General features: G+C 53.0%; 1 pseudogene; it reads left to right on the top strand.

Moving 5' to 3' along the window:
- The first annotated feature begins 449 nt into the window (after positions 1 to 449).
- LOC120680779 lies at positions 450 to 8,524 on the top strand (annotated as a pseudogene).
- Positions 8,525 to 8,862: the final 338 nt, after the last annotated feature.

Raw genomic sequence — 8,862 nt, 5'->3', positions numbered from 1 at the left:
ATTTGGACTTTCTTCTCCTCTCTTAAATGATATAGCAGTGCTCCTGCTTGTTATTAAAAAAAAACAATATGGGACTAGAATTATTGGAGCAATTAGCAGAATTAGGGATGGTGTGTGAAAGGGAAAGTAAGGAGAACATATATTTGACACATAATGACAACAATTTGGATCCTTGCTATATACTCTAGCAAAAAGACATCCATCATTTTTTGAAGTTTGCTTAAAAAAAGATGACCAGTAAGTTCTGGTCAAAAGAAAGGTGAGAGTGGGTTCCACTAAAAGAATTACACCAAGCATCGGATGACTAGATCTGATCAAGATGCTTACGTTGGGATCTGATATGGGGCTAATTGGCCATTAGTATCTGATAAAACATAGGGCACAAGGCATGGTCACAAGTCATAAACTAAACTAAACCCTATAACGCTAGGAGCTGGAGGGCTGTCCATTTCAAGCGCTCTGAAAAATGTAAAGTAGCAGACGCAATAACACCAGCCATTTGCTCTGATGATTCGTCACTTGCATTCGTCAGTGCCAATGGCAGCACTTCCTCTCGCCGTGATCTTCTGCCTTCTCCTCCCCTGTTCCTCTTCTTCACCAATCTGCGCTGCCAGGACGCAGGACCATGTCAGAACGGCGTACCACTTCCAGCCGGCCAAGAACTGGCAGAACGGTAAGTTTTCAAACACCTTTGATGTGAATTAGATCAGCCATGGATCTTTGGTGAGTGAACTACTTCTTACTGTTGTGGAACCTCTCGTCTGGATGGAAATTCATGCGCACGACGGGAGCTTGCAGATCCAAATGGTGCGTGTTCTTGTCCTTGTACTCGATCTGTTCTTAGGCGTGCTCCAACGGTGCCCCGTATGCCTCCCCCCACCCCATATCGGGGGAGCTATAGGGGGAAATCCGATCCAACGGTTCCCCTATAGCTCCCTCTATATACGGGGGGAGTTGAAACTCCCCCCACATATAGGGTGAGTTCCAACTCCCCCTATATCTTTAATCACATCGTTTCTTCGCGATATTAATTCCGTTTAAGCCCCGTAACATGATGATAATGCGTATTATGACAGTACAAATACTGTATGATTTTTTTAAATTCAAAAACGTTAAATAAATAGTTAGTTAATGAGTGATAGTATATAGGGGAAATAGATATGTGGGGAATGGTTGGAGAGAAGAGTTATAGGGGGAGGAATCTTTTCGAGGGAGATAGTAAAATATAGTAAATAGTACGTTTGGGGGGAGTTGGATGGGGGGAATGGTTGGAGATAGCCTTAGTTTGGTTTCTCACTCCTTGATTGATGAGGCTTCGTTGACCCAACAGGCCCCGTCTACTACAATGGCATGTATCACCTGTTCTACCAGTACAACCCGCACGGCGCGCTCTGGTACGTCGGCAACCTCTCCTAGGGCCACTCCGTCTCCGGCGACCTCGTCAACTGGGCCACCCTCGGCAACGCGCTCGATCCGACGGCGCCCTTCGACGACAACGGCTGCGCGTCAGGGTCTGTCACCATCCTCCCTGACGGCCAACCCATGATCCTCTACTCCGGCATCGACGCCGACCGCCGGCAAGTCCAGACCATCGCGCTCCCCAAGAACCGGCGCGACCCGCTCCACCGCGAGTGGACCAAGCCCAGCTACAACCCCGTCGTCCTGCTCCCCGCCGACGTGTCGGCCGACAACTTCCGGGACCCCACCACTGTTGGAGCCAAGCCGCGAGGCTCAGCTCGGATCACGATCGCCGGCGATGCCCGGCGAACGCAACGAACACACGCGAACACAGTGGAACACACGAACGAGAGAGAGGGCGAGTATTCACTGCGGGATATCGTAGCTTGTTCGGTCTTTGATTGATGCTTATCTACACAATGCAGATGCGTACAACTCGGCATGGAGACCGAGCTCCCCGCGCCACGACGCTGATCATGCGCGACTCCGTTGCTCCGCGGCGCGCGCTGCGTGCGGCAACCAGGATCATGGCGCGGACTGACCGAGAGAATCGGGCGCGTCACGGACTGGGCACACCTCCGCCCGTGTGCGCCACACTGGCCTAGCTAATGCATCAACTGAAAACAGGAAATTACAACGATGTGCAACAGTTTAGCTAACAAACACCCCCTAACCTGTTGCAGCTTGACGACTCCAAGAGCTCTCCTTTGTTCCAAGAACTTCACACGTCCCAATGGCTTGGTCAGAATGTCTGCCAGCTGACCGGCGGTCCCAACATGATCAACCTGCACTTTGCCATCTTCCACGCCCTCACGAATGAAATGAAACTTGGTGTCGATGTGCTTACTTCGCTCGTGGTGCACCGGGTTCTTGCTCAGAGCGATCGCGGACATGTTGTCCATAAACATCTTGACAGGCGCCAGCTCTTTTCCAATCAGATCGCCAATTAGCCGGCACAACCAGACTCCCTGGCAGGCTGCTGCTGCTGCTGCCACATACTCAGCTTCACAGGATGATAGGGTGAATATCTTCTGTTTTTGTGACACCCAAGTGATCAAATTATTTCCCAAGAAAAAGATCACACCTGTAGTGCTCTTCCTATCTTCCACATCTCCAGCAAAGTCACTGTCACTGAACCCTGTCAGTTTGGGTTTCAGATCAGTTCCTCGCACATACTTGCAGCCATAGCTTGCAGTCACCTTCAGATATCTGAGAATGTGCTTGACAGCAGCCCAATGTTCTTTGTTTGGAGCTTCCATGCACCTGCTGACCACACCAACCGAGTATGCAAGATCCGGTCTAGTGTTGACAATGTACCTTAAGCTTCCAATTATGCTTCTGTATGCTGTTGGATCCACAGCCTCGCCATCATTCTTGTGGAGTTTGAGTCGAGCTTCCATTGGTGTTTCACACCCATTGCAGTTTGTCATGCCTACAGCTTCAAGTATTTTACCTGCATAGCCACTCTGACTCAGTGTGATTCCCTCTTCATCTTGCTTCACTTCAATTCCCAAGTAATAGCTGAGAAGACCAAGATCACTCATGCTGAACTTCTTTTCCATCTCTTGCTTAAATTTTTCAATGTCACTGACATTTGGCCCTGAGATGATCAAGTCATCAACATACACCCCCACAAGCAGAAAAGACCTGCTGTTCCTCCTCACATACACAGCATGCTCCAGTTTGCTCCTGACAAAACCAAGAGCCTGCAACTCTCTGTCAAGTTTTGCATACCAGGCTCTAGGTGCCTGTTTCAACCCATAGAGTGCTTTTCTCAATTTCAGTACTTTGTCACCATCACCAACTCTGAATCCAGGAGGTTGTTGAACATACACAGTTTCAGATAGATCACCATTTAAAAATGCAAACTTAACATCCATGTGGTGCACCTGCCATCCATCTTGTGCAGCCAATGCCAAAAGAACTCTCACTGTCTCAATTCTGGCCACTGGGGCAAAGACCTCATCAAAATCCACTCCATGTCGTTGAGCATAACCTTTGGCCACTAATCTTGCTTTGTACTTGACAATGTTGCCATTTGGATCTTTCTTGACTTTGAAAACCCATTTCAGGCCAACAGCCTTTTGCTTGGCTGGCAGTTCACTAACATCCCAGGTTCTATTTTCTTCAATTGATTTCATTTCAGCTTGCATTGCTTCTCTCCAGTGAGCCTCGGTCAAAGCATCATCTACTGACTTTGGCTCATCTGCTGCTAGAAAACAAGCACCACTGTATTCAAAACCCTGAACCTCATCACTGGAATACAGTATGTCTGACAGCATCCTATATCTTCTTGGTGCTTCATCTGAACCTTCAGAAGCATCTGTTGGTGGTGAGGCCCATTGGATGGGCACTGATCCCGGTACAGCCTGTCCAGGTGGTGTGTGAGGTTCACCCCCAGCCGATGGAATTGCTTGTGGTGAGAGTGGAGAGGCACCATCATCTGAATCAGGCCCAGCTTCTGTTGTCGGATTTGGTTCAGTGTCAAAGAACTGAACACTGAAAGTTGCAGAGGCTGAATCTGAGTCACTGCTCTCACCACCATTCTCCACCCAATTCCATCCCTTTGTTTCATCAAATATCACATCCCTGGTCACTATTAACTTGTTGTTCACCGGATCATACACTCGATACCCCTTGCTTCCAGTTTCATAACCCAAAAAGACACCCCGAGTGGATCTGTTAGACAGCTTTGTGACCCCAGACCCAACTCTCTTGGCAAAAGCTAAACAGCCAAACGTGCGCAAGTGCCGGACTCTAGGCTTCTTCCCATACCAAGCTTCAAATGGAGTTTTCCCTTTCAAACTCTTGGTCAGTGATCTGTTCAACAAATAGACGGCCACCCTGACAGCTTCTCCCCAGAACTTGGCCGGCACCTGCATACTCTTCAACAAACAGCGTGCCATCTCTACTACAGTCTGGTTGCGTCGTTCAACAACACCATTCTGCTGTGGAGAGTAGGGTGTGGTGGTATTGTGCTTGATGCCTGATTCATCACAGAAAGAAATAAAAGCACCAGAGTTGAACTCACCACCCCTATCAGTTCTGAAAGCCTTAAGATGATGGCCTGACTCCACCTCAGCTGCCGCCTTGATCTTCTTGAAATACTGTAATGCTTCACTCTTTGAAGCCAGCAGCTCGATCCACATGTATCGGCTGTAGTCATCAACGATGAGCAAGAAAAAAGACTTGCCTCCGGGTGTCGGTGGTGTAACATGTCCACATAAGTCACCGTGCACCAGCTCCAAACCTGCCTCGGCTCTGAATGATGAAGCTCGAGGGAACGGAGTTCTGTGATGCTTGCCAAGGGCGCAGCCACCGCACACCTGTTTTGCACGTCTGATCACTGGGATTCCCTCCACCATCTCTTGTGCTCCGAGCTCGTGTAATGACCTGAAGTTCAGATGGCCATACCGAGCATGCCACAGCCATGCCTCATCGCTCATTTTTGTCAGCAAACATATAGGTGCAATGACTGTTACCTTCATAATATAGAGCCGGTTCAGTCGTTCTGCCCTGATCAGGAGTGCTCGTTGGCTGTCAGCTTGCTTGCATTCAAAGACTTGCAGTACTCCGTCTTCTATTTCAATTCTGCAGCCTCCCTCCTCCAGCTGACCCAAACTGACAATGTTGCATTTCAGAGATGGAATATAGTAAACCTCTGACAGTACCTTGTGATCTTGGTTCTTGCCGGCGATTGTCACAGCACCAATTCCACATATCTCGACCATGGACTCATCACCAAATCGCACCGATCCACGCACTGATTCATCAAGAGAAACCAGTATGGAACGGTTCCCGGTCATGTGATTTGTAGCTCCGGTGTCAAGTACCCATGAACCATCGCTGTACTCCTTTGGGAACACTTGTTCTTGATTCAGAAACACATCTTGTGTGTCAGTGCGCACGACATTGCAGACTTGTGCCAGCATCAGTGCTGGTTGATCTGCATCTGCGATGGCGTGGTGTGCAGCTTCCTGCCGCTCCTCTTTTGGTGCTCTCTTGCACTCTTTTTGCCCAGTGCCCATTTATACCGCACTTGCGACACTTTCCTTTCCGGCGTGGCGTGCCCATTGACGTGAGCTTGGTGCCTGAGTCACGAGCATCGTCGCGCGCACTCGGCTTCTCCTTCCTCCCGGACTGACCAGTGCTCTTGCTGCCGGAGGACGACTCCGACAACATGCGACTCTTGTTCCTGGCCGCCCAGTCCTCCTCCATCAACAGCAGCCGACCCGCCTGATCAGTGATCTGCTCCATCGAGGACTCGAATCGATTTTCCGCCGCCCGAAGACGACCCACGAGTTCCTCGATCGACATGGTCTTGGTGTCGCTGAACATCTCGATCGCGACAGCAATTTGATTGTACCGTGACGGCACAACCCGGAGGAACTTCCTCACGACGCGCGCGTCGGTGATGCTGTCCTCACCAAGCCCACGCAGATCAGTGGCGATCTTGGTGATGCGAATGGCGAAGTCATCGATCGATTCTCCCGACTTGAAAGAGATCGACTCGAAGTCCTCCAACAGCTTCTGCGCATTCACCTCCTTGACCCGTTGCGCACCGAGACGCATCGTCTTGATCGCCTCACACGCCTCCTTCGCCGTCTTCTTCGGCAGGAGCAGGGAGTGCATGTCCTGTGGCACCGCCCGGATCAGCGCCGCCATGGCGAGCCGATCTCTGCGCCTCTCCAACTTGTCGGACTCGATCACGTCCCTAAGGTACATGCCCTCAAGATTGCATTGTACCAGTGCAGACCATTCTTGGTAGTTGGTGCGGGTCAACATCGGCCACAGCAGGTTGCCGGCCGCCTCCTTCATCGCTCGCTCCGCCGCCTCCTTCTCACCACTGGTGCTCATCTCCTCCTCCAACGATCGCCGCCGCGGGATGATGTACTTCTTCTCCGGTGGTTGACGGGGCGGGCTCACAGACCCGTCGTATTGCATGAACCAGCTCTGATGCCAGTTGTTGGAGCCAAGCCGCGAGGCTCAGCTCGGATCACGATAGCCGGCGATGCCCGGCGAACGCAACGAACACACGCGAACACGGTGGAACACACGAACGAGAGAGAGGGCGAGTATTCACTGCGGGATATCGCAGCTTGTTCGGTCTTTGATTGATGCTTATCTACACAATGCAGATGCGTACAACTCGGCATGGAGACCGAGCTCCCCGCGCCACGACGCTGATCGTGCGCGACTCCGTTGCTCCGCGGCGCGCGCTGCGTGCGGCAACCAGGATAGTGGCGCGGACTGACCGAGAGAACCGGGCGCGTCGCGGACTGGGCACACCTCCGCCCGTGCGCGCCACACTAGCCTAGCTAATGCATCAACTGAAAACAGGAAATTACATCGATGTGCAACAGTTTAGCTAACAACCACCGCGTGGCTCGGCCGCGACGGCCTGTGGCGGTTCGCCATCTCCGCCGTGGCCAGCGGCGTCGGCACCACGCTCGTGTTCCACAGCGCGGACTTCCTGCGCTGGGAGCGCAACGCCGCGCCGCTGCACGCGTCGCGGGACGCGGTGATGGCCGAGTGCCCGGACCTGTTCCCCGTCGCGGCGCGCGGCGCGGAGGGCCTGGACACGTCGGCGCGCGGCCCCGGCGTGAGGCACGTCCTCAAGGTGAGCATGCCGGACACGCTCCTGGACTACTACACCGTCGGGCGGTACGACGACGAGGCGGACACGTTCACCCCGGACGAGGATGTCGCGCGCGGGCGCGGCGGCGACTACCGGAGCTGGCGGAGGATCGACCACGGTCACCTGTACGCGTCCAAGACGTTCTTCGACGCGCGCAAGAACCGGCGGGTGCTGTGGGCGTGGGTGAACGAGTCCGACAGCGAGGCCGACGACGTCGCCAGGGGCTGGTCCGGCCTCCAGTCGTTCCCGCGGGCGCTGTGGCTGGACCCCGCCGGGAGGCAGCTGGTGCAGTGGCCCGTCGAGGAGATCGAGACGCTGCGGAGGGGACGCGCGGCTCTCCTGGGAGCGGAGGTGGAGTCCGGCGGGCTGCGCGAGATCGGCGGCATCGCGAGCTCGCAGGCGGACGTGGACGTCGTGTTCGAGATCCCGAGCCTGGAGCGGGCCGAGGGCCTCGACGGCAACCGGCTGCTGGACGCCGACGCGCTGTGCGCAGAGAAGGGCGCCTCCGTGCGGGGCGGGGTCGGGCCGTTAGGGCTGCTGGTGATGGCGTCCGGCGACGACCTGCGGGAGCACACCGCCGTGTTCTTCAGGGTGTTCCGGCTCCTCCACGGCGAGCACACCGTCCTCATGTGCACGGACCTCACCAGGTACGAACGGTGTTTCTGGGTCGGCCCGTGAATATTACTGGGCTGTATCTGTCTCTCCACCGGGCCTTCCTCTGACTAGACGCCGGGCCGGAACATATGTCGTGGCAATCTCTGAACCTTCAGATACGTGCAGGTCCTCCACGAAGGCAGGGGTGTACAGACCAACGCATGGAGGATTCGTGAACGTGGACATAGAGAAAGACAAGAGCATATCGCTAAGAACATTGGTGAGCTCACTACGTGGCACTCTGTTACTACACTGTGTGTATGCTTGGCACTAACAATGTATCCTCTCGTGCTACACACAGATTGACCACTCGATCATTGAGAGCTTTGGAGGTGGAGGGCGGACGTGCATGACTGCCAGAGTGTACCCCGAGCACGCCGCAACAGGCAGCAGCCACCTGTACGTGTTCAACAATGGATCGGATGCCGTGAAGGTGCCCAGGCTCGAGGCCTGGGAGCTTGCCACGGCGAGCGTCAATGTAGTACCTGAAGAAGAAGAAGACGGCTTGGCTGCATCCAGTAATATGTGCACAAGTTCGGCGTATTATTAGCAGGAGTGCTTGGTCCTATGATCATCACATCGTAGCAACATGATGGAAAACAAACCACACCACTTAACGTCGTCCTTGTCTTTACGTCGAGATGTGGTATACTGGTATATATGTGTGTCCGTTAACAGAGTTTTAAGCACACGATGGAACACATAATCCTACCCTATGATCACATCACAATGGAAATGGCGAGGTAGGAATCTTAAGGAGTACAGTTCTCAACTTCTCATGATTTTCGTCCATACTTGTGTTCTGATGATTGTTGTATTTGAGGTTCCTATCTGAAAAATGTGTCATCAAAGATAGGAACACTGCAACCTAGGCCGAGGATGACTGGAGCAGATTTGTGGCCGGAATTGAAGAGAAACATTGAGCATTCCGGCCCGGAACGAGTTCGGGCACCGCAATATGGAAAAAGTCATTTTTGTCTCCCTGAACTTTGAGCCGAATCTGCTTTTCCTCCCTGAATAATGAAACCATCCGTCCAGCCTTCTCAGACTCATAAAACCATTCACATAACCTCCTTGAGCGGTTTGAGGCTGAGGTGGCAGCAGTTTTCTCC

The sequence above is a fragment of the Panicum virgatum genome, chromosome 7N (assembly GCF_016808335.1).
Source record: "Panicum virgatum strain AP13 chromosome 7N, P.virgatum_v5, whole genome shotgun sequence".
Taxonomy (NCBI): Eukaryota; Viridiplantae; Streptophyta; class Magnoliopsida; order Poales; family Poaceae; genus Panicum; species Panicum virgatum.
This window is presented reverse-complemented; position numbering and strand designations above follow the sequence as displayed.